Source organism: Ambystoma mexicanum, chromosome 6p, assembly GCF_040938575.1.
Source record: "Ambystoma mexicanum isolate Mex_15411 chromosome 6p, UKY_AmexF1_1, whole genome shotgun sequence".
NCBI classification, from domain to species: Eukaryota; Metazoa; Chordata; class Amphibia; order Caudata; family Ambystomatidae; genus Ambystoma; species Ambystoma mexicanum.
In genome coordinates, this window is record NC_090935.1 from 1,047,410,430 (window position 1) to 1,047,436,841 (window position 26,412).

Consider the following 26,412-nt stretch of genomic DNA (forward strand, 5'->3'; position numbering starts at 1 on the left):
TATGACATAAAAGGAACCCCCCACCCCTAAAAAAAACCTCAAAATAGTTTTGCTTGCTTTTCAGGGAGCTTTTTTTCAAACTTGGCAAATTTGGATTTCTGAAATGCAACCCCTTCCAAATGTTTTTTGGGGACCTAGCAAAGATACTAAGTAGAAGGGATTTGCCGTCTGTGTATTCTTGGGCATGGCTTTGACATGCCTTGGCTCACCCTGAGATGAGTACATTTCAGTCATACCCCTGGCGCGGCAAACAGCTTTCTACAGTTGTCTCTCCGTTCAGTGCTTTTCCCCATAAAATGCAGTTGAGTCCCATGTTACATTCAATGCAATTGTACACATAGCTCCTTCCCTTTCCTTTCAATGCCTTCATGAGCCCCCTATCTATCCCTCCCCCTCCCCCAAACAGCTACCTGACTTTGCTCCTTCCTACCACTACTGAATGTTCTAGCAAACTCCTCCTTTGCCTCTCGGACAGGCAAAAGCACTTTCACCCCATAACCTATGGCAGTAGGCACTATACAAATGCAAGATAACATTCAAGACTAGGCTAAACCAGTAGAGTTGCAGCCTGCCATCAGATGGAAAGAAGAGGTCCTGTCATGTTGTTATCCATCAAGTGAGGTGTTCTTGCTGCTCTAGGCTCCACTTTATGATGATTATGGGGTTGGTGTTGGTGTTCAATGTCTGATGGGGAGTAATTTGGTGGGACTAGCAGAACCCAGTACAGTCTCCTGAGAGCTTTTGATTTCAATGTTTTGTTCCAGCATATTTGCGCATGTCAGTAAGGCTGACCTTCATGGGTGCCATCTCTTTTTTCATTCCAGTTTGCAAGATTGGTGCCCTGGTATATCTATGGTTCCAAGTTCATGATGGCAGTGATGTTGTGATGATCTGAATATTCCAGTATAGACACAAAATGGAGTTGTGGGTCCTTGCAAGTTCATCTCTGAGTTTTCAATGGGTGGTTGGGTCTCAGTCCGAGGTGACTAGTGCATTGTAAGGATTGGACTGGTCCAGTGTTTGGAAGAGCTACTCTAGCTTGTCTGGCGTGTTCTTGTGAACAGCTAGGTTTTAGAGATTTTTTAAAGATCAGGTGTGGAGGCACTTGGGTAGTGATTTCCATACCTTGAATGACAGGAATGAAAAAAAGGATGCTTCTTGGTGTTTCTGGTTGCAGATACCAAGACAGTGGGTCTCATTACGAATCCGGTGGTAGCCGTGCCAGTTAAACCGCCAGGCTGGCTGCCGGACTCGTGATATTTGCAGCGCCTGGCTTCCCGGAATTACTGGGGTATTACGACCCTGGCGTTCCGGGATGTCAGGCGCTGGAAAAATTTTATTCGCCATTCTCATTTGAGTCCCCTAGGGCTCAATGGGAATGGGGATGATGGTAGCAGCGGCATCATTCATAACGGTGCCGGTGCTACTGGGAAAGTCTGAGAGCGGGTGCCGTTCCGCCTGCCAGGTCAGACCTGGCACGTGGGAGGGCTTCTGGCCCGCAAACCTGTACTCTGCCGGTCCGGTAACAGGACCGGCAGGGTCGTAATGACCCCAGTGTTGGTAGAGTGAAGTGTTCTAACAAGTATGCAGTGGGTACATTTCTTCATGTTGGATTCTGGTCCCCTTCCATGGAAGACATTGGTGATGCAGAAAGTTTGAAATTGCATCCTGCTTTTTCCCAGAAACATGTGGAGTTTTCGAAGAACCAAGGTGTTGTGTTCTAATCTTTGTAGTATACAAAGGGGTCTAACTGCTGCATTTTGGTCTCTTTGTAGACAGCTCAACAAATGGCCTGGGAGTCTCAGGTAGAGGCTGTTGGCTTATTTGAGGATGTAGAGTACCAGGGTGATGACTGCCAATGTTCTGTTTTGGAATATCAGCATGGCATGATGCTCTGTACGGTTCAGGGTTAGTATAAACTGCTTCTCACTATGGTTTTAATTTGGGTTTCAAGAGAGAGGGCACTGTCAATGAGGAGTCTGAGGTTCTAGATCATTGCAGCTGACCTGGTAGTGGCCCCCAGTTCTTCAGGCCCAGGAATCCATGAGACAGTGGTTGATGTGACGCTGTATATCACATCTTGAGTTTTGGATGGATTTATAAGGCTCGGTTGATTTTAGGGGGTTTACACTTGGATACATATATAGATAATTTGAGTATTTCCTGTGAAGTTGTAGAATGTGAGGCCTGAGTTGCTGATGATTTCTAAGAGGGAGTTCATGTATATTGTGAAAAGTAATGGCGATAAGATCGATCCTTTGGGTACTCCACAGGTGATGCTGCAGGTAAGGACCTGAAGCGGGGCATGTATGTGGCCTCCATCCTTTCTATGAGGTTGTGTGTGACTCAGTGTAGCATGGTTACCTCTAATTCAATGTATATCAGCCTTTTTAACATGATTTTGTGGATGGTCGTGTTGAAGGCCACCCAAATGTCTAGAAAGAATAGTGCACTTGGTATGTTTGCATCAGCATTGCTTTTTAGTGTGTTCCAAATGGATGAAAGACTTGGTTTCATTCTCCTCGTAGAACTGAATACATGTTGTGATTAGTTTGTGATATTGTTGGTTTCCGCATTATCCCAAAGTTGTTGTTAGATTAATTTTCTGAAGATTTCTGCAGTTAATGGAGAGATGGGGCGGTTGTTTGCCAGGTCATCAGGGGTGGCGGTGACTTGCTTATTTACAGGCCTAATGAAGGGTTGAGAGAGGGCAACTTGCTCTATTAATGAGTTGATTACTGTTTGGAAGAGGGGTGCAAGTTCAGGTCATTGGATTACTGCCTTGTAGACTTTGGGGGCGCAGGTATTTGGGTGATAATGCCAGTGCCAGTATTGAATTTCTGCTAGGCCTGGTTTCAGGTGCCGGGTTAAGGGCTGTCACATTTCTGTCCAGCTGGTCTTGGATCTGGAGAATTTTGCCACAAACATTTGCAGAGATTGAGTCACAGAGTTGTGGGAATGGAGTTGGTTTGGAGTTGCAGACTAAAGGGTTTTTGATTTTAATATTTGTTGCCATTTCCCATTGGGTGTGTTTTGTGGACTCTACGCAATGTGGGTAATGATATTTTTTGTCCTTTATCGTTTCTGCTATGCAGACCAAAACTGTTGGTAGAATGCCATTGTGTCTGTTAACATGTCAGGTTTCGTAATGATTTGTTCTAGCATTTGTTCTTTTTCCTGAGGTTGCTGAATTTGATGCAGAACCTTCGACGGCTTGCACATTTTAGGTGCATTTAAAGAGCTTTTTGAGACCACTTTGCCAATTGCGCGTGAGGTCCATTCATAGAGCTAGTTGATTGGTTCATCCAGTGTTGCTATCTGGTTTGGGGAAGAAGAGTGAGGTTTAATTGTTTCCAGTTTTGTGAAGAAACATCTAGCTTGATGTCTGATCAATGTGGAAGGACCTTGTTAATCTTTGGTAGTGATGCAGCTAGGGTGAATGTGGTCAATTGCAAAACAATGTGGTCGTCCAGGATAAAGGCGTTGGGGCTGCCAGAGTGGTAACATTTTTTGGTGCTGAAGACTCCATCCAGAGTGTGTCTCCCGGTGTTTGTTGGTCCTTTTGTTACTGATTAAGCTGTGGGGTTTTCAGAATCAAACATACAGATTTGATAGCCATGGTTTCCTTTTACTCCAGCCAAAGGTTAAACTCTTCCAGGATGGCAGGCTACCACTTCTGCAGTAATCAGAGAATGAGGGATTGTACAGAGGAAGATTAAGGGTGAGCTGAGTGTGGAAGTGTATGATGTAGTAGTGTGCAGGAGTAGTGAGTTTCAGTCCAGGATAAATGTGATTCAGTGAGTGACACATGTAATTCAGTGGAATTGTCCTAAGTATTATTGCAGAGTAGATGTCTGTTAGCAAGTCTTCCCTGATGAAGAGTAGATCATCCTCACGGGCCAGGCCACAGAGGTCTGTGCTGCTGTTGGATATGGAGTGGGTATTGATGAGGTTGGCATCCAATGCTGTGGGTATTTTCAATCCTCTCATTTTGTCCCCCTCATAGATCTTTTTGGGCTGTTTGTGAACTGGGATCAGTATTTAAAGCTTTCTGGTGTGTGCTGCATTCCAGTTTGTAGAGGCTGAGAAGGTTTCTTCATAGGGTTAAGAATGTCTTCTTGGCTCCAGTGGAGGTTGGTAAAAGTCTGGTGTTTGGTGATGAAAAGTGTGAATTTTGGTTATTTGTTGAGTGATATATTATTCATGTTTCTGTGTAGTGTCTGTTATTGGCCGGTTCTAGATTTCAAAGTTCTTACAGAGGTTGTGTGTTACATGTTCTCGCTCTTGTACTAGGTTTTCAGTGGATGGAATGTTTTGGGCATGACAGAGCTGTGCCTGCTCCTGGATTTTACTAGTATCTTGAGACATTAATGGTGGGAGGTCTTGTAGTCAGGTCATTGGTGTTACAGCTGGCTTTCTAGTGGATTAATTGGTAACTATGATAACCTAATTGCAAAATTATAATTTGTCAAAGCTAAAATTATTTTCGTATAACAGTTTCAAACAATAAATTAAAATTACTGAATTATTGTTAAAAAAAACACCAAGAGTCACACAGACTCACACTGAAAAAGGCCTATTGCACCAAAGAATTATTGTTTCTATTAATGTTGTACATATATGTCGCCAACTTGCTCTATGTTGTATTATTTTGTATTACAAGCTTTAATACATGCATTTACCTATTAAAATGACCTAATTATACACGGCAATCATGAAAGAGCACAATTTGGTCCGGGGCCATCATTCCTGCACTTTACAGCATAAGCATACTTCTTAAAAGGTCCAAAATGAATTTGCCCATGCTTGGGTTAAAGGTGCCCAGGTTTATTCATTGTGTCCCTTCAAAATATTGATCCTGTCAAATGCGTGATTTCAACAGAACATTGTACAGAAATTAAATCAAATGAAATGATATTTTATTTATATGGGGCTCGTACACAAGTGTTTCAGGGAGCGAAAATCAAACTAGTCAGCAGAGCCTGGTTGATTTGTACATTAACTGGAATGAGATGTGAAACATGCTTTTAAAGTATCAATGGCTGCTAATGAGCAAGAACAGAGGTGCCTTTCATTTCAGTCCGGCCCTGGGCAGTAGGGCTGGTCAAATGTATATGATTGAACCTCATATAGCCTACCATTTGAGTAATTACAGCAGGTCGAATTTCAGAAAATCGTAGGGGCTCAGAGAATTATATTTAGAGTAGGTTGTCTTCACATTGTGTGGCACATTCAGCGGACGATAAACACGCCGGCCATCCGTAGAATTCGAGGAGAGGGAATCCCAAAGAGTAACAGCTCTTACGTGAGATACCGATAGAAATCAGGGAGGGAAAACTGTCATTGTTGAATACCGGAGGCAATACCAAACATTCTGTGGCTTTAAGGGACTGTAAGCGACACTCGTGCCTCGAGTAAAAAAAATCGGTGTCCATTTTGTGCTTCACACTTGGGGAAAGTTGTGAGAAATTGTGAATGCCCGCGGGCAGCTTGTGCGAGATTCACGTTCACATGATTTGAGTGGGAGGAAGAAACATAGATTCAGGGAGGAGGGAGATTTAGCAATCAGTGTATGTCTCCATGAGTGAGTAAACGAGACCTGTACCATTGGATGACACCTGGGAGGTGGTGCATGAGAAGCACAGAACTCGCATGAGGTTGCTTGTGCAAGACTCATGCTGACTTGATTTTTGAGGAAGAAAGTAACATAGATTCAGGGAGGAGGGAGATTTAGCAATCAGTGTATGTCTCCATGAGTGAGTAAACGAGAAATGTACCATTGGATGAGGCCTGGGAGAAGGTGCATGAGAAGCAAGACTCATGCTTGCAAGATTTATATGGGGGAGGTAGCAGACATTCAGGGAGGTGAAGGATACCATTCAGTGAGTGAACACAATATTTGGAAAATACCCAAATTAGCCAGAGCCAGAGGGGCATGCTGCTCATGGTATTTTCACATCTGCAGCAGCACTTACTGTATCAAACATGGATGCCAGAACTGCTTGTGGTCAATTGAAGGAATCATCAAGTTCACATTCCACACCCCTGTCACAAGTCAAATCAGAGTACTTGCACCAGTACAAGTGTATAGGGGTGCTGCATGGCCACAAGTAATATCCTACTATACGAACAGAGGACGTTTCACTTTCGTTCCATCCACTATTGCAGGGGGAGAAAGAGGTGCAGATCTTTTCCACTAAATACCATAGAAAAACCACACGCAGTAAGGTTCAACAGTGGGACAAGTTGAACACTTCCCAGTCTCTATCTCCATCATCCCATCCACTAATAAGTGTGACATTAATAATTTTCATGACAACATTGATGATGAACAAGAGAAAGATTATGATCTATCATAGTCGAGGCAGGGGCATGTGTTTGCACAGGGAAGCAGTGATACTAAGTACAAGGAGAATGACATCACAGATACAGAGGCTGTATTGCTAAGAGCAGCTCGCAACACAATCTGTACAGTGTGACAAATCAACCTCCGGGGCACCAGTGGTTCAGGTATGAATATCGGTTTCTAAACCAACAATCAGCCCCGCACCTCTACTACACCAGAAGTGGTCCGAACGGATTGGAAAAACAAGCAAATTAGAAGCCTCCTTGTCCAATTTTGGTAATGCAGACGGAACATCAGGCTTAATTCCACACAGTCATGTATCAATGGTTAGTTGCGATGCAGCGAAAATAAAATGATTACCCAATGATAAAAGGGACTGTCCAGTCAAGGTTGTATAAAAATATCTAGCACTTCCCATAAAAGAAGTTTGATTGCAGAGACTAGCAGGGCACACTGTGTGCTGGCTCAGTACCTGTTCTGGAGCTGTTGGGAGGTCCTCTGGATTTAGCATCTCCCTCTGTTCCCTGGGACATGTTTAGGGGAGGGATCTTGCTTCCCTCTTGAAAATCCTGGCCAACCTCCACTGGTGGAAACTGCAGGCAGACTTTAACTTCAGCCAAGTTCCAATGCTGGGTTTTTCTTGTTACTACTTGCAAAGCCTTCACATGATCATCCCAAAAGAGGGTATCAGCCCTCTTTTAAATCCAAATGGTCCAAGGTGATTGGTGAAGGCTAGGCCTACCTTAATTAACCAATCCTGGGTCCCCACCAACAATCTCCTGTATGGCTGAGGTCATAGCCAGATTGATTTGCAACAGAAATGGTAAAGAGGTGAAAACATGTAATACTAAGGTCCACCAATTCTCCTGTCTGTTGTGGATGAAAGGGTCTCTCTAGTTAATTGAGCACTCTGTGGTTCCTGGTTAAAGCAGCAGGTCTCCCTTGAAGCTGCGTCGAGCACAAACTTTCTGTCTCCTGCAAACCACATTCATGTACCGTCTGAAAGGGGTCCCCCTGCGGGGGTTACCTAAAGTAAACACATAGTCCTAGACATGATAGCTCACTGTCATTGATACTTTACGGCAGGGGATGGCTTCATGTTGACACAGTGCATATAAAAGGGGTGTTGGGGTTTCCTGTCTCCTTTGTTTTAGCCTCTGCAGCCAGGCCCCATGTGGGCCTGTATGGCATATACTCTATTAGTATGTTAATTATGTTAATTGATGCCACCATCTGCAGAGGCTAAACAAACAGATCCTTGAAGCCTTTGATAGTTAATTAGGCTGGGTGTGACAGGAGGAATGTTTGGCCCTCCCACTTCTGAGATGCATTGTGTACTCCACCTGTCAGATCTCAACTAAATGTGACAGCGAGGACTGTGCATGTGGGCTGTGCCCACCCAGAGTACATGGTCTATGTTTATGTCGTGCAGTGATCAAAGGAAAATGTTTGCGGATTAGCCCAACACATTTTCCAGAGGTTGATTTACCATCATTCAATTTTATTTAAAATGTCAAAAAAGCCCAGACGAACACACACACATAGTGCGGATAGTCGAATTCCTCACATACAGTCTCTTTGAGAAACCGCTTTCATGTCATAGATCATAAAGTATATGACATCATTACATTGCAACTCCAGCACCATCACACTCATATTAACCCAGATTGTGTGTTGATAGTTTCAAATGGAAATCAAAAGTGTGACAGTATATTAGACCAAATAAAAAGAAACTGAATCTTGCCTTTACACACTCAATTGGAGACAGGTGTGAGGAGGAAAGCAGAGACCAACTTGGTTACCACATATCTGTAGTTCCCTGTGCTGGAGAACCATACACAGACATGGGAATAAATCAACGAATCTGAGGTGCAATCCTCTGGATAAAATAAATAACAAATGCCAATAAATAGATTTGAAAATAAATCAGACAAGCAGCATGTGGTAGTGGCCCTGTAGTTATGGTTAAGTTGCTCAACTTGTAGAATGAGCACTTTTTGGGTGGTTTATAACTTTGCCCACCGCTTGGTTGAATCCTCATGAAACTTTGCAAAAAAAGTATATGCCCCCCTCAGAATGATTCTGAAAAGTTTGGTGCAGTTTTGTCAATGGGTGCAAAGTTCTAGAGGTGCCTCAAAATGTGTGGAAATCCTCATACATGCAATGTAAAAAAACATTTGCTCACGCCTGCAGCTGAAACCGCTGGATGGATTTTCAACATATTTGTGCCCGGAGTAACGGCTCGGTCCTGAAGCGTGTTTTTGTAAATTTGGTGTAAATCCGTACAGTAGTTATTTTTTTTTTAAAAGGCAAAAAAGTAGGCCAAAATAATTTGCAATATCTGGGTCTGGTCCGCCGACTCACTTCCTGATTCGGGGACATCATACATGCCTGCTGATTGGATGCTAAAAAGAGTGAGGTGCGTCAGAAATGTTGAAATGGTCGCCATGTTGGATACCTGGACAGCAGCCGGTGTCTGTGGAGAGCGCTGTGAGGAAACGTCTGGAAAACACATTTGGGGTTATTTGGTAGCCATAGTTGGGGGGTACAATAAAGATGATATGCAGCTATTTTTATAGGTAAATAAGGGCATTCAGGTGCCATCCAGCCCACAAACACCACGCTGTGAACGAACAGTTTGTAAACCACATTTGGTGGCTGAAAGAGGGCATAGAAAGGGTGGGGTAGAGGAATAAAGTTGACATGTAGCTTTTATTCTAGGTGAAAAAGTGGTGTGCAGGTGCCACAGAGTCCATGGTCAATTTTAGTGTCCCCTGGCATCATTTGGATGGCAGCAGTTTCTGGGTGAGTCTTGTTATTTGAAGGTCTATTGTTCATACTTGTTATATTGTCTAATTATATTGTGGTGGTTGTGGCCAGAGCAAGAATCTGGGCACTGGCCACACAAACTATAGTAATATGTGTATAGTAATTATAGGTATTGTAGTGGGAGTGTACAGTATTTGTAATATGGTGGAATTCTATATATGATCATTATCATTGTAGTACAGTTCAGGATAGAGCTTATGGAACATGTATGTGTTTCTTTGTGAAGATAACAAATAGGATTATACTTGGTATGGGGTACTTAGTTGCAAACATTAATAAAGCTGTAATCTTTAATTATTTTTCTTTGAAAAAACACAGTATAATATGTTAAGGAAGATAGTTTAAAAGTTTTTAATTCAAAACAAGGTTACATATAGAGGTTTTGAAAGCAGAGCACTTTATATGTAAGGTGAAGTGTTGTATATAGATATTTTGGCAGGTGGAGTATGGTGGTAGTGTAAGGGATTTAATGAGCGAGGTTGGAAAATATGACATTTATATAGAATGAAAAATGGAAAAAGCTGAGCGTTTAAAACATTTCTTTTAGGAGCATTTTCATGAAAGTTAAAAAGTGCATATGCAGATTTATAGCAGCATTGTGTTTCATTTTGTTGGAAAAGAAAAGAAAGCAGATGGAAAAGATGTGTGGCACTTTGTGTGGAAGTTTAATATGTTGGTAGTACATGTATATTTCCGAATATATTTCCGAATATGATGCATTCCATTATGTAGATGATTATTAAGTCTTGTTTTTTGTCTTTGTATTGTGGAAGTTGTAGTTGCAATTTTTGTATTAGAAAACCTGGACTACAAGTCCCAGAGTGCTGAGAAAAAACGGAAACTTGATAAGTACCTACAGATTCGAATGGGTTATGTTAGCAAGTATGGATGTATTGCTAAGTAATAAACTTCCACACACTAAGTGACACTTAAAAATGTTGTACAAAACTTTTTCATTTGTTTTCTTTTTACAAAGAAGTTGCACACAGTGCTATTATAAATGAATACATGCATTTTAAAACACTACTGAAAATGCTCCTAAAAAACATTTTTAAACGCACCGCATTTTCTATTTTTAATTTTATATATATTTTAATTTTATATAAATGTCATATTTTCGTATGTTACAGTCCAATCCAGGTTTGTTTTTTGTTGCATTTTGGGACTTGTAGCCCGAGTTGTCTAATGGGAGAAGTGGGATTACATGTAACAGAATGCAAAGAAAAAATCAAAGACTTGATAAGCAACTATAGAAATGATAGGGTCATGTTGGCCAGTATGGATGTACTGCCAACATATTAAACTCACACACACCAAGTGTCATTTAAAAATGTTGTACACATCTGTTGAATCTACTTTTGCTTTCTTTTACAAAAATCTTACACGCAGTGCTGCTGTAAATGCACATATGCATTTTTTAACTGTCATGAAAATGCTTAGAAAAAGAAACATTTTTAAATGCACAGCATTGTAAGTAACTGCCATTTGATGTAAGCAGGTTCTGAATGCTACAATACATAGCATTTGATAGAGTGGTTAAAAAGGACAATATGCTTTTTTAGAAGCTTATTACAGGGTAAGTTGCAGGAACCTTCTATATATATATTTGTAAAAGAGTTGAATAAATACTTTAAAAATATAAGCATACAGGCACTATGTCTTGTTACATACAGATGTTGTTGAATCTGCAATTAGAAATCTTGGAGAGTTTTACAGTAGTTTTGATGCATGTGACTGTGAGTAATAGGAGTACTCTGAAAGTTCAAAGGAATATCTGAAGTGTTGAACTCAGAGGACAGGATTACATATAGAGTTACTTATAGAGTTTTTGGATGTGATTGGTGGATGGATGTGTGAATGTTTGAAAGCAGCCAACAAGGACGTGTTACAAACTTGAAAGTGGAAAGGGTAGAAGAGCTGCCCTGTGCTACGAGGCCGGTGGCCACCGCAGTAGTCTGCTGACAGCAGGCATGCCATCCGGGTCCTTTGAGGATGCCTGGCATGGAAAGGGAACTATAGGAATTAGCCAATGAGGGGTTCTGGTTGTGGTTTAGAGGAATACAAAGTAGCAGATGCTTTGTTTGTTGTGTGCAGGGAAGATGGTGTGGCTATTGCTAGGAAGAAGATGAATGTGTGGCTGGTGGGAGATTGTTGGATGAATTGTTAGAAATGTTATACTGAATCATGTGGCATCTCTGCTAATATTGGATTGCAGGGAGTGGAAGTTTGGTGGTATACAGTTTCAGGGCTAAACTGGGTGAGTCTATTATCATTGTGTCAGAGTATGCTCAATTTCAAAGTCATGATATTATTATGTGCATTGCGGAGGAAATAGTTTGGGCTATGTTACTCCAATATCTTTGCATGTTGCATTAAAGGATATGTTACAAAGCTTAATGGAACTATTTCCATGTGCAAAGATATTTGTTTCTGAAATAAATCCAAGAAAATTCTGGGGATGCCCAAATGTGTTTTGTGTACATGTAGAAAAGGCTAGGCACCATGTGAATAAAGGTGTATGTGTTTTTTTGAATGGCTTAGGCATGGCATTTTTTCCGAATGAAAATATCATGTTGGATGGTGCAAATAACTTTTCGGAGCAATGGAGCCTATTTAAATAATGTTGGGAATCACATTTTTCTTTTTCAATGTTAAAAATGCTTTGAAAAAGTTCATGTGAAGAATTTAAATGGGAAAATGTGGAGTGCATAGCAAAACATTTTTTTAAATAGATGTAGGATATAAAAATGAGAAAAACAAAAAGAAATTGAAAACCAAAAATAACCCAAAGAAGGTTCCTTTAAGAGCCACCATTCTAGAATAAATTGTTTTAATTGAGTGTGCCATCCGGGTCTTTTAAGAATGCCTGGCATGGAAAGGGGACTGCAAAGACAGCAGACAGTCGTAGATGTCCGAGGACATCGGGGGATCAGCCATTCAGGTTTCCTGGGTGTGGTGTGTCAGGAAGACTGGATAGCAAGAGTTATCTTTGTTGTGTGTTGTGAATTGACTATGGCCATGGCTTTGAGGAAGCAAAGTGTCTGGTTGGTGGGTGATTCTTGGGTCTATTGGTCAAAGGTGTACTGTGAGCACTGTGGATTACGTGGGAATATTGGATTTCAAAATGTGGGTGCATTTCAATTTATGTTGTCCACAAATTGAAAAAACAAGGTGCAATGTGAACAAAGTTGCATGTGCTTTTTTACGGGTTCTCAGCATGACATCTTTTTTTAATGAAAATATCAAATTTGATATTGTGAACATTTTTCGAAGAAATGGTGTGGATATGACTCATGTGGGCAATCGATTTTTGGGAAAACTTTTAAGATGCATTGAAGCCATTTTTTTAAACGCATTAAATATGAATTTGAGTATTTAGTAGTTGAAGGAAACAAAAATGAAAAACATAAAAAAGTGCAAGCACTTATTGTTAAAGTTAGAAAAAAATAATTAAGCTCAGTAGAACATTTGTTATTTTAGTACGTAAAACCAAATAATCAAAAAATATGTAAAAGCAGAAATAGAAAAAAAAGATTCTTTTAAGAGCTTTTATTTTTTTACAAAAACAATTACAATGAATTTAATTCTCTCACCGCATTGTTAAGTGGCAGTTTGTGTTTGGCAGTTTAATATGTGGATAGGGTTACATATAGAGTTTTTGGAAGTGCTTGCTGGATGAATGTGTGATTGTTTGAAAGCAGGCAATGAGGGAGTGTTCCTAACATAAATGTAGAAAGATTAGAAGGGCTGTCTTGTGCGATGGTGTGAACGTGCTATCCGGGTGTTTTAATGATGGCTGGTCTAGAAAGGGGACTGTGGAGACCACGATTAGTTATGGAGGTCCAATGATTATGGTCGTTGTATGCTAGTGAAAAGTATTTATGACAGAATTTTTTTTCTGTCCTTTTTTCTTTTTCTCTACTATACAATTGTCCATTACTTCCATTAGACTAGGGCAAAATACTAAAGAACATTTTGTAGGATCTTATTGAGTCTAACTGCTGTATTCAAAAATGTAAAGTATATGGAATCTGTAAGATTCATTTTTATTAGTTCTATTTTTTAACTGTTGCTCCAAAAGGAACCCTTTTTGGGTGATTTTTGTTTTTGTTTGTTTTTCAGGAAAGGCCTGGAAGTAAGGTAGAGGAGGGAACTGAGGGAAGGGACCCCAACCACAGGTACGGAGGGGCAGGTGAACAGGGGAACATGTTGGGTGTGCCTTAAATCTAAGGTAAGCGGCATTGTTTATCATGCTCATTGATTGAAGCCTCAAAAGCACTACAAAACCGCTCCCCCTGCAGAGAGGTGTGTGCAGTATATACAGAGTACTATTGTCTTCGGAAGATATGGATCCATAACCTCTTGTATGGCTTGTAAGGTAGCTGGTGGGAACTTCTGCCCCAATGAGTAGCCTGTTTGGTGGCAGTATCGGTTGAGGAAGATGAAGTAGAAGAAGACAACCTACTAGTTCCTGAGAAAGGAACAGCCTTTCTCAGAGCATCCCGGTGGTTAGATTTAGTGTGGCGGCGCATGGAGGTAGTCCCGTAGGAGTACTGCTCAGATTGTCTGTGACTGAGTACAACACAGTGCATTTTACCTTGGTAGCCTGAGCCTTCAGTACACCCCCAACAGTGGTAAAGAACTGCCACACCCATGATCCTCTGTGGGTGCTGGAGATAGGTGTTTGCTCTATCTCAACTTCCTGGTTCTGTTGATTCTTCTTTACATTATTGCGCTCTTTCCATTGTCCATGCCTTCCAGCTGGTGGTGGTGGTTTTGGTAGTGGTGGTTGCTTCTGTGGAGGAGGGATGGCCATAGCTGAAGCAATTTTTTAAGTTGAATAGCAGTTGTGCTAATACTCTTGTAAGCAAGTGCTGTCTCTTGGATTGCAGATGGAAAATCAGTAAGAATAGTTGTAGGAGCTGTGGAAGGGTAAACTTTCAGCTTAAAACTTCCTAGATTGGCTGAAAATGCAGTTTTGAACTGTTCACAAAGCACGGACCCATGTGCGAACATGTCATCACGCTGTACGTGCACAGCCATGTGACGATGTTCGGGGAAGTATGCAGTGATGTCAGACGATTGCAAACATCGACGAACAAAAAATGGTGTAAAAAGTTGATAGAAGTGTTTAGAATGTTCCTGGGAAGTGGGGAATGGCACCGTTTTTAATTGAAACCTTCTAGATTGGATGAAAATGCTGATATGTTGGGGTTGAGTATGATATTGGGAAGTTGTAGAAAATTAGGGTGCATTGGTAAAAACCTATGAAATTCAGTGAAAAAACTTTGCTAAAGGGAATTTATGGCTAAGTTGCACTAATAAAAACCTATAACATTCAGTGAAAAAACTTTGTCAAAGTGAAGTTATGGTTACAAGTAAAACCGAAAAACCTCAGAAATGTGCCAGTTATAGTAAACTAAGCAACCATAACTCGGCCACCCCCGTGCAATGCTAAGACTAACACCCAAGACATGAAAGATGACATCACAAATGTCATTGATGACATCACACATCTGGGTCACTTGTTTTTGTTCACTGATATGTTTAGGCCAGTCGCTTTTCTTCACTAACAGTGATAATTTTAAAATTGAAAAGGAGCTTTATATCTAGACGTTAACTTTGTCCTATGTTGTTAAGGTACTATCCTTAGGGTTTGGCCTCAGCTCATGGTGCACATACATGGGGAAATAAGCACGCCTCAAACACACCATGGTGGCACGAGTTATGGTTGCTTAGCTTACCATAACTGGTGAATTTCTGGGGGTTTCAGTTTTACTTGTAACTAAAACGTCCCTTTAACAAAGTTTTTTCACTGGATATAAATATACATATCGATGCCCGTGCCGACTTCAAGCACTCTGTGACCATTAAAGAAACAAATCTACACCTAAAAGGATGGTGTGCCAAGGTGTATTATTCACGGATAAGAAACTGTGCATTTTGTCATTATAAATAATTATATATATATATATATATATATATATATATATAGTGCGCATACAAACTCAACTCACAGGGGTGTGGTTCATTTTTTATGACAGAAGACATTATTACCAGCTTTTCTAAGTGGCCATCTGGTTTTTGCCTGTGGCCAACCTAATTCCTTGAGATGCCGGTATCCTGGTTATGTGAAATTCCTGCTGTGACTAGTAGATGCCATGAAGGCCATGAAGGTCCACTGCTTCAGCAATGGCACCACATAGGTTAGAGCTTGCCGCCTATTGATGTTTGGCAAACATAATATTTTCAATATTAAAAGAAAAACTGTTTTACAGAAAATATGAATAGACGAGAGATCACTTTTCAAAAACAATGTTAAGGACAGAGAAAACACAGAATTAGAAATAGTTTAAATAATGGCATGTTCCAGGGGCTCTTCTTAAAGATGTCTTAAAATGGACTGAAACCTACAAAGAGAATGATGCCAAATTCCAGATTAGCAGCGGGCTCCTACTATGAACATTCTGAGGTGAATGCAAACATAGGAAAGTGCTGTTCCATGAAGGAAGGACAGATTTCTTAAAAACAACATATTCTAAGTGAGAATATGGTGGCCTGGCATCAAAGCCTTGACTTTGGCATGTGTTGATTTATGGCTTTACAACATCCCTATCAACCATCAGAAATGCAGGACAGGCACTGAGAGGGTATTCTTCTTCTCAAAACCCTGATTTTGCATGCAAAAAAAGCAGTTAAAATACAGCACATCTGAGGTGTCATTAACACCTACTGCACAACTTTTCCCATTATAATGTAGGCATTTCTCAGTCTCCAGCCCCACGTTTCTTATTTACTGAAGGGGCAAGGACACTTTCGTAAATAAGAAAAGTGGCAGACATTTTAGAAATGTTCTCAATGTAACTGGTGCACACGCTAGCCTCATAAAGACAGATGTTATTGGCTTTTACAGCTGGAAAGCACAACATCTCCCCTCCGATCTGTCGCCCCCCCCAACGCAGAACAGTGCTGCTGGAAGCTGGAGGGGAGAATGTCGCCTTTCTCCACTAATTTTATCCCAAGCTCAGAATCTGACCCTCCATGTGATGTGACCTTGGTGGCGGTACGTCACCGATGGCTGCTTCAGTGATGAACCACTGAGCTCTGCCTGACACTAACACCCGCTGCCACCACGCCTACTATATACATCAGAGGCAACAGTCATCACTGCATCACTGGAAATGCCATTGATATCTGGTGATGTCAACAAAAGTCCATATTAAAATCTCGCGTTGTGGTCGCAAAGGGTAAATAATAATTGAGGTGACATACTAGTGCTTTGCACCCATGACATATGGACAGTCAACCTTCACTGGGGAACATTCTCTTTCCTTTCCTAAACCCTGGTGATGGTTTCGCTACGCCTTCGTTTCGGGGCTGCCTTTCTGTAAACTGTCTGACTGCTGCCTGGGTGTTTCCTGTCTTCTGATAAGTGTGTGCTGTGTGGTGAACGGCAAGATGCTTCCCCCCCTACCTTTGAAAGTGAGGCAACCACAGAGACGAGGCAGCAGTACGTGCTGGCCGTCTGCACACATCCCAAGCGCATGCACATGATTAAGTCGCAGCGGCAGGTCTGGGAGGGGGGCGGTTATAAGCCCAGGTCGTTTGGTTGTAGCCCCGGATGCTCAGGGCCTACAACCAAAAGTGTAGCTAGCCCCGAGTCGCGACATTAGCGTAGCCCCAGATCTTTTACAGACCTTGCAACACACCTGTTAAGTCGTCTCTAGGTGGCTCATATGAGCTCGACGACGAGCGACTGAGACTATAGCAGTGGCCAACGAACAAGTGCTTATCTGCAATAGGAACACGTAGGTCATTGCTAGGACCAGGGTTGAACTGAGACCCATATTCACAAATACATGGCTTCTTACAGCAAACTGTTTCAGCAGTATCTGTTTGTGGATATATGTGTGGCAAAATGGGCATTTTAAAGCACATTGGTCCTGTAACATTTTTTTTTTCAAATTGCCACTTTCACAATCCACTAAGTAGTTTATGTGGCCCAGAATGGCTCAGAAAACTGTCCAAGACTGGCCTGTCAGCCCGGCCCATGGGAAACTGTCCTATCGCCCCGTGGACCAGTCCGAACCTGACTGGGATTGTTTTTAGGCATGCAGCTGTGCAGTTTGAAAATAATTGTGCAGTTGGGGAAAATGGGGAAAGAATTTGATTCGTACATGTTTTTTAAGAACTCAAAAGATAGCATTAAAGCATTGGTAAGATGGTTATCACCTGTGACAAGACAACTGGCATGGTTTGCCAAGTGCATTGACTAGGTAGACGCATACATGAACATGCAATTGCAGTCTACAGACATTCTTACTGTGTGAGTGAGTAGCATGCTTTAGCGCAATGGGCCTGACTGACTGACAGAGATTTGCGTCTTCTAATTCACAAAGCCTAAAACTGGAGAAAATCCTGTTGTAGCCATTGGGAGTCAGTTATAAGGTAACAGGTGCCAAAATATAACCCAAAAATGGTGGCCATAAGCACTATCAATCTATGTTCCTTCTAACTTCCCTGACTGAAACTGTGAGACATTGCTGAATTTGCTGGTGTCGGAATCAGCCGACTAACGCACTGATCGTGGTTTGCAGTGTGCAGTGCGGAGAGCGGTGCGGCTTGACGCTTGCAGTTCTGTCGTGCAGACGCTACACAGACCTTTCCTCTAACCCTCCTGAGCTAGAGCCGAGCCGAGCTGACCCAGAGCTGGAGCTCTGTAAGACCGCAAGACCATGGTACCGAAGCACAGAACGTGGATTTAAGTGATTACAACAGAACGGCTCAGTAACCTGCGATCTGTAGCTGGAAGCTTTGGTGAGTTTTGGGGATAATGTTAAGTCTGCGCTCAAGTGTTTGTTGCACCCCATTAAACTGTAGAGGGTCGGATGAAAGTGTGGAGCTGCACAGACCACGGGCTTTGTTTCTAATAGAGAACACAGCTTTATAACTCTATCAACGCTGCACTCTCCACATTTCCTACTGCGATGGCCCATAATCAGCAGTGATTGCAAACCGAACTGTGCATTAAAAGGGTCACTGGCATAAGCTCTAGGGAAGGGGTAGTGTTTAGGGGATGCAAGAGAGAGGCAGAGTGTGCCTTGGCGGCCTGGTGTTGGGTGTCGGCTCAGACCTCAGTTACTTGTGTGCTCCTGTTAGCAATACTAACGTGGAGTGGGGTAGAGTTGAACACAGTCCTTGCAGTCTAAGCAGGAGAACAGCGCAGCGGGCGCCCGATTTCAGCAACCTGAAACAAAGCCCTCACTCGTGCGAACTACATTGAATTGTTTAGTGCATTGTGCTACTTTCTTCTTCTCCTTCATCCATGTTTGTAAGCACTCGCCTTTCACACCTGTAATATCAACTCTTGACGAACAAAAAGTGGGTGAAAGGGAGGTTTTGCCAAACACTGTTAAGAAAGCTTGCAGGCTAACCACTACCAGGAAGTCAAAGGAGACTCTGGGGCTAGTCCCTTTGATCCTTCGAGGCTCACCCCGATAACGATGCGAGGGAAAACAAAAAGGTATGTGCTTCGGACCCCATTCTCTGTATAGCTTCAAATCAGACAGAACCGCTGACATCAAAGGAGCTCGGAAAGATTTCAGCATTCTTTCCACCAAATCCATCAAAACTGTTTAGTCAAACTTTAAAGGGGGGCGGTGCTACCCCCGAAAACACAGTAATAATTATAATTGAAACGCAACCAACAGATTCTAGCATGACAAACTTAGAATCTGAAATTACTGGACAGGCTCTGACGGAAATTGAAATTGAACGTCATGCAAATGTCTCGATCTTCGATGCCTGTATCAGCCTTGAGAATGAGATACAGGCAACCGAGGAACTGCGAGATAGACTAAGCATGACACCAAACATTGTTGGTACCCAGGACACGCTGACTAATTGGCACAAAGCCTTGCAAGAGCATGAATGTAACGTATTTAGTATGGGTACGCAATGTCACCTGTCTCGCATGATGATAGAGAGGGCTGACTCGGGTGCACAAGGGAGTATGAACGGACATACTTGAACTATAGTAAGCACTGTGAAATTGAAGGCAGTCCCCTGTTATGCTCACTCCAGAATGATTACAACCCTCTAGGGAAAGAAGCCAAGAGATAACTTGCAAGGATAACAAGGTTTAATTGTACAGAATACAAACAAAATCAGCAAAGAACTCTACTGCTAGAGAACGTTCTGACTCCAGAATGAATGTTGTTGCCTTTTGAGAGGCCACATTATCAGTAATGACATCACATATAGGGTCTGAGCCCGCACAGTTGATTGGTAAGAAAGTATACATCATCCTGCTCCATAAGGCATGTGAGGCTACAATTGGTTTGTTTCTCAGCCGTCTGTCAATTCCTATGTGGGTCAGGTGGGGTAGGCTCTCAATGGAGTGAAGGTCACGTCTCTGATAAGTTAAATTGTGAAAACTACGATAATATGCTAATCCTACTGTACAGGAGGTCCCAAATAAAGCCTGCACTCCATTCGCCCATTTTGAAGTACCAGGAATGTTCACACCAAGATATGTGACGTATGATGAGCAAATAAATCAGCAGAGAGCCGCAGTAGGGCTCTGCCCTGTACCTATCAGAAGAACAACGCCAATTGAAGTATCGATACCCAGACAACCATGGACAGTAAGGTATCCATTAATGAAACCCTACCAGCAAAGGAGACGAAATGAAGATCGCCTAAGTACAGTCCCGGAAGAAACCAAAAAGGTCTTAATGGAAGATGAATGGTGACGTCACGGGGACCCGGACAGGCGTACAGATAGAAGACATAACAACCCGAGAATGACACAAAGAGACAAAACTCCACAAATAAGGATATTGTGAACCTAAAAGGGAGAACAATGTTGAAATACCAAGAAGCTTAAGCTGTAAACAGGATGAAAATATTCAACCAGCTAACACCTGTACATATGCTTGGAACCGCAAGAAAGCTAAGAAAACAGTACGGCTTGCTATGCTAAGTAGAAGGATAGTGCAGCAAGCTCCATTATACATAAATCTACCTCAAACAAAGTATGTTAGTATAAGTATATTACACGTTGCAAACAAAGCAAAATCAACTCAGGTTACTAAAGGCCGAATGAGCAGAGATTCATATTCTAACAAAACGAGAAGAGACGGCTGAATCGAAACTCGGCAGATACAACTCGTGCCAGGAGAGCCAAGGTCATACCAATAGAAGGAACAAACAGTAGCTACATATAATTGAAACTTAAGAGCAAAATATCCTGTCTCTGAAAAGTCGAGATAAGGAGGCGTAGGCAGGTGGCTGAGCTAAATAAGAATCAAATACACAAATCGAGAGAAACAAGACAAATTCACGGTGTGGGAATCACGTGACCAGCCGAGCGAGAAGGAGCACGGGTTCACACCTACGCTTGGCATTCACCCAGGCAGAGATATCAGAACTTTCCGAGACAGAAGATGCAGTTTCGAGGCCAATCACAGTAAAATAATTGACACATAGTTACTGAAGTGATGATTAATTGTAACCTTAATTGGAGGAAGGCCGTGTAACTAGGGGGCACCCTGCACCTGGCTGACCATTCTGCGTGCTGCTAAGCAAAGTGGAAATTTATACATGGTGTTGGTGCCAACCCAATCACAATGGACCAAATAATCTAGGGTCCTATAGTTAGTAGAACCAATGGGACATCATACTTTTAGTGACGTCTACAGTAGTCATTTTGAAGGAAGGGCTTAGACGTCAACCTGACAGTGTTTACCCAATCCCCTGACGCTGTTACAATATACAGATATAGTACCTATATTAAAGTTACCTTTTCCTAACCAATAGAATTAGATATTATCTGTTGAGTGTTATACGTCAATTGAGATGAGTTTTCAGTATAATTATTATGATTTTTATAGAGTTCATTAGAGTTGGAGCGTGACAGACTATCGCATCACTGCTGATTTCCATGACTCCCCGTTTTTTGTACTTGTCATTAAACAGACTCCCTTTGCCAAACCATTGAGTTGTCCTTATTGATTGGTGTTGGAGTAATACATCTACACCCCCATCCATCTCAAGGGTGCAGCTATCTGATCTTAAAGTACTTCGGAGAAAGACCTCGGCTCTATGGGCCGCCGGGGGTTTCCAGAGTACACTACTACTACATCACTATGGCATGCACCTGGGAGGCTCAGGGGCTGGTGCCAGGGGGAAGGGAGGAAGAAATACAGTCGCACTGACCCACACATTCTGTGCTTTGTGCCATGAAACAGTGCGGGACGAGGGGGAGGAGGGTTTCGATTAAAATTTCTTACAGAAATGATATATCCCCAGAGGTAGCAGCAACACATACCTTTCTGGATTGTTCTTACGTGGTGAAACATATTTTAGATAGCTATTTGTAACTGTCCTTGGTTTTCTGAACCTCTTGCACAAAGCAGCATCTTGTCCAGTTTTATTTTTTTTGTGGCATTCTTTCACAACATCTAAACCTACCTGCCTCTGGCTTCAGTCACTGAAAACAGGATGCAATTGTTATTTGGCCTTCAGCGGAAGTCAGCAACTGTTCGAAGGACACAATGTGTTGAATATCCACAAAAAATTATAACATTTACTATATTGAAAGTGGACATATGAAAATGTAGTTTCGATTTCTGTGATCTGTTTTTCGGAGCTGTTAGTCAACGTGACATTGAGAGAATGCAACTTGCTGAAATTATGTAAGCTCAACTCTACATAATATTTATGTGATTAAAAATGGCATGTGTGCTGTATGCATAATGGCTAATTCAGCAATGTGTAAAATGTGCAATTTGACCAACATAATTGACACAGTACATTATGTTATGTTGAATGATATTCATACCATGCACTATAAAAAGAAAGGGTGCGTAACTCACGACTTGTTTATCTATCTAGTAATGATTATTATTTGTGGATAGTTTAAACAGGAGTGAATAGAGGTAAGATTTTTTGGGACATATTGCGTACTGGCCTTGCACACCAATATTTTCTGTGCAGGGTTATGGGTTGTTAGATGAACCATATTGTGATGATAATTCATTGAAGACCCGCAACCACAACCTCTATGCAGGCTAATGATATCTAAACCGCTTTGTCCCGTGGAATATCCTGGTGTGCTGTCACCGTTGCATCCTTGTTCACCATAAAGTGGGGGTTGGCGAGGGGTGGGGGCTGAATCTCTTTTCTTTGGACACTTGGTTCTCTTTTCAATCACTAATCTTACCAGTTCCATTACAATGCCAAGTGTCTGTGGTTCAACATGAAACGTTACTATCTCTTGTCCTTATTTTCTGGTAGGGCCCGCTATGTGAAGCAGGTGCACCTGGTTCTCCATCCCATTGTGAGGTATACCTACTGCACAGCGCTAAACTTTCATGCACGTCATGGTCTCAAATACTCCCCCATGTTGTCATGTGTGTGTTTATTCTGTGTGGTTTGTGTTTATGATTAGGATTAATCCTGCTATGAATTACACAGTAACTTGGCATATTCGATTACAGAACAGCTACTAAAGTATATTATTTTATTCTGTTTTCCACACAGCTATATTGTACCGTTCTGCGTATGCCATAGCTTTCAGCTACCGTTGGATGGTTTCTTCAATCAACATTGGCGTATAATCATCAACAGTGCTTATCTGATCACCGTTATGTGGGACGACCAACAGGGACCAAACTGCCGTTTGGCGGTACCAGCAATAAAGCAACCTGTCATTGTTTCTGATCTGAAAACATGCTGATACGAAAGCGTTGCGTTTGAAAGTGAAAACAATCCATCTCTTTTCACGAACGGAACATCATGTGCGTCATTAGAAAGTTTTGCTGGTGTAAAATAAGGACACACAAGAATTGGAGTACGGGGATTGATCAATCGCTGATCGCAATAGGTGTATCATGAGGACGTTCTAAACAACATTCGAAGCATGCGATGTTCGGTAGCTATGACTTGCATGGCAAAACCATTTAGTTAATTTCGTGGACTTAATATTTTCTTGTGATCGTTCTTTGAAAAATAAAAGCACTTGTTACATTGCGGACTACTGATGTTGTCTTAAAAAATTATGTTTTTCTCTCCTATTTGAGACAAAGAAATGTTACGCGCTGTGAGAGGATGTGTATGTTTATCTTCCTGGTTCTGCGTTAAGCAGCATCATGGCGTGGGAGATGATGGGACACATTTGGCTACGCTGGCCACGAACGTCATGAAAATAGATGGAGCATATCATTTGGACTAGTGATGTCAGTTTTAGGAGCAGGCGATCTGTATTCTTGCCGCAAGGGCACTTGAATTTAGGGCGATGCAACAATGGATAAGATTAGCACAAGATGGCCGCACCCAACCCGCTGTTTTCACGTGTGTAAAAGTGAGGAAAACTAAGGTAAGATGCATAGGAAAAAAATGTAAGATCCATTTCAGTATGCTTAAAAATACATGCCCGAACGATCGGGACACTAACATTTTTGAGCGAACCTCTCCTTCAAGGTTCATAGCGCTGTCAAATATTGTTTTTGTGTCAAACTGTTATATGTGAAATTTGAAAGCTTGAGAGCTGAATACTGCTCACCACTACACCAAATGTGTGTGAACTTGAGCAAATTCGAAACACTTATCTGGAGATTTTGGGAGCTCAAAAAACAGTGACCACTAAAGGAACCAGGACTTTATATTTAGCCTGGACGTGTTCAGGTGCAGTTCCGCTTGCAGCATTGAACTGTGTGCAAGCCTCCTCACCTACATGTATGTTCACTTGTAGAGTGCATGATTTGCAATCAGAAAAACACTGGGACAGTCAATATGCTGTTTTATGTTTATGTTATGCTATGTTATGTTAATGTGTCTTGCTTTGCAATTTGCAGGATCTCTTAATTTAAATGGTGTGGTTATTTGTGCACAGCTTCTTGATGCTTTGGGTACTGGTATTTAAATGTGTTTATTTGTGCATGGCTTATTGAGCTAGGCTGTGCTTTATCATTGCCTATGTATAGATGTGTGTGCTTTGTGCGCGGTATGTATAGTGTTTTGCTAGGTTTTAGTATGCAGCGAGACAGAGCCTGACACTTGAATACTTTTTAGTATACAGCAATGGGGCCCAATTAATGGATTTATTTTCATGGTTCAAAGTGACTTTGCACTGACTTTGCACTGCTGAAAAGTGACTTTGCAAAGTCAGTGCAAAGTCATTTTTGCAGGACAAAATGACTTTGCACAGTTCCATGAATCAGGGTCGGCAGTGCAAAGTCACTTTTCAGCAGTGCAAAGTCAATTTGAACCGTGCAAAAAATTCCATGAATCATCTCCAACTCGTCCTTCGGGAGCGACTGGTAGCTCATATGAGGCATTACAGTTGCTCACTCCCATACCCTCCCATACTGCTTTCCGGCAAAGTAAATGCATTTTCTTTCGCAGCAATCAGCTCAGCTCGTAGCAAGCACTGAGACACACACACACAGCGTCTCTGAAAACAACCTCTCAAACAGAAATCTTTTGTTATCAGCAGAGCCTTTCACATGTGGATAAGACATTTCCACTGAAAGACTAAAACTGCACAAGATACTCAGTTCAAGTGAGTAATAGAATGAAGCTTGCTTTTCAAAATGTGTTTATATCAATGAGGTCTACTTGCTTGAAATGCAAAAAAGGTTTTCTTTTTCCTATAGCGAAATATTCTTAACATTCATAAAAAAGAGCTAGAAGTTTGTGACAATCTCCATACCAAAAGGAGTCATTACAAAAGTTATTTGGTGTGTGTCTTAGAGTGGTGAACGTACAGTGGTGTTTAGTATATTTTTGAGACTTCCATTATTCTGCATTCTTGGACTAACAGTTTTCCTTTGAGGATGTGAAAAATAAAGCTACAATGATATTCTTTTACCTTAACATGGTTCTATAAGGATTTACATGTTGTCAAATTACTCCCAAAACACACAGTTTGTGTATTTTGCGAATAATTTGTATGGAACTAGTATTGTCGCTCTGGACATCCAACAATTAAATCTGTGTACCAAGTTAAGTTGGGAAGGTGTGTGGTTCGATGCTTAAATTATGCAGTTCGTTAAAATCCCTGTTTCGCTGTTTAGCCATTATGTGATCCTGGGCAAATGATTGTATCTCAGCCTAACTTCACTGTGGGTTGATGTGATAACTGTAGTGGCAAAATGGTGTACCCTCATGCTCCTGTTAGTGGCCTCCAATGCAGTCACCTGGAATTGCATGGGCCCTCGCTCAGTCCCATATCACTTGATTTGATAGGGATATAAATATATATATTCATTCAAACAAATGTGTTCACCCACACATACTATGAATAACTGGCATTGCCAAACAGTACAACGTGGCGAGCACCAATTATATGAGCGCACTCAGTCTTTTTTAAGGTGTAGAAAAACTTTAATAATTATTCAACTAATAAAAACACATATCAAATGTATGATTTAAAACATAAACCAACATGGTCTTATAGAACAACTTATCTCAAGTTCTGTCATGTAAGGTTAACACCACGTGTTCCATCCCTCCTTCTGGGCTTTTTCAGATGAAATTTGCACCATTGTAAAAGGGGCCTTCTTTTATTTTCACTCTGTCCGGTCACATGACAATCACTGTCACATGACTCACTTTTAAATTCATATTCAAGGTATCATATAACCTGTCGCCCATTTTGTAATGGAGTGTATGAAACCACAAGGTACATCATATGTACGCTCTACTTGAAATAAGCGTGCGTTTATTCTTTAAACATTTTGACCTATCCACAAATATAAAACCTGATATACTAGCTCTAGAACCAAATGGCTCATCAATTGATAATATTCACCACTACAGTAAAATTCTGCGTGGCACAGACAGAATTTGGGATAATTCGACAGCCAAGGAAGAATAGCAGCAGATTATAGTGCTAATTCATTGGGTATAAAGATTGCGCCCCAGTGGGCTAAAAACCTTTTCAAAGTGACTTGTGCTAAATGTCCTCTGACTACAATATACAATCACTCTAAGTTATATCAAGGTACAATTAAATACATTAATGCAAATATTTATATTCATATTTGCTAAAGTGCATGAAGTTTGATGCCTAAATAGGCTAAAGTGCATTTGAATCAGAAAAAAGAGAAAGAGAGAAAAAGAAAAGAAAAAGCAAATCAGAATATAAGTATTTGACGGTAGAATTATCAGATTAAAATCTACATTTCAATCGTATGTTACCAATGGTTCATAATTTACATATCCATATATAT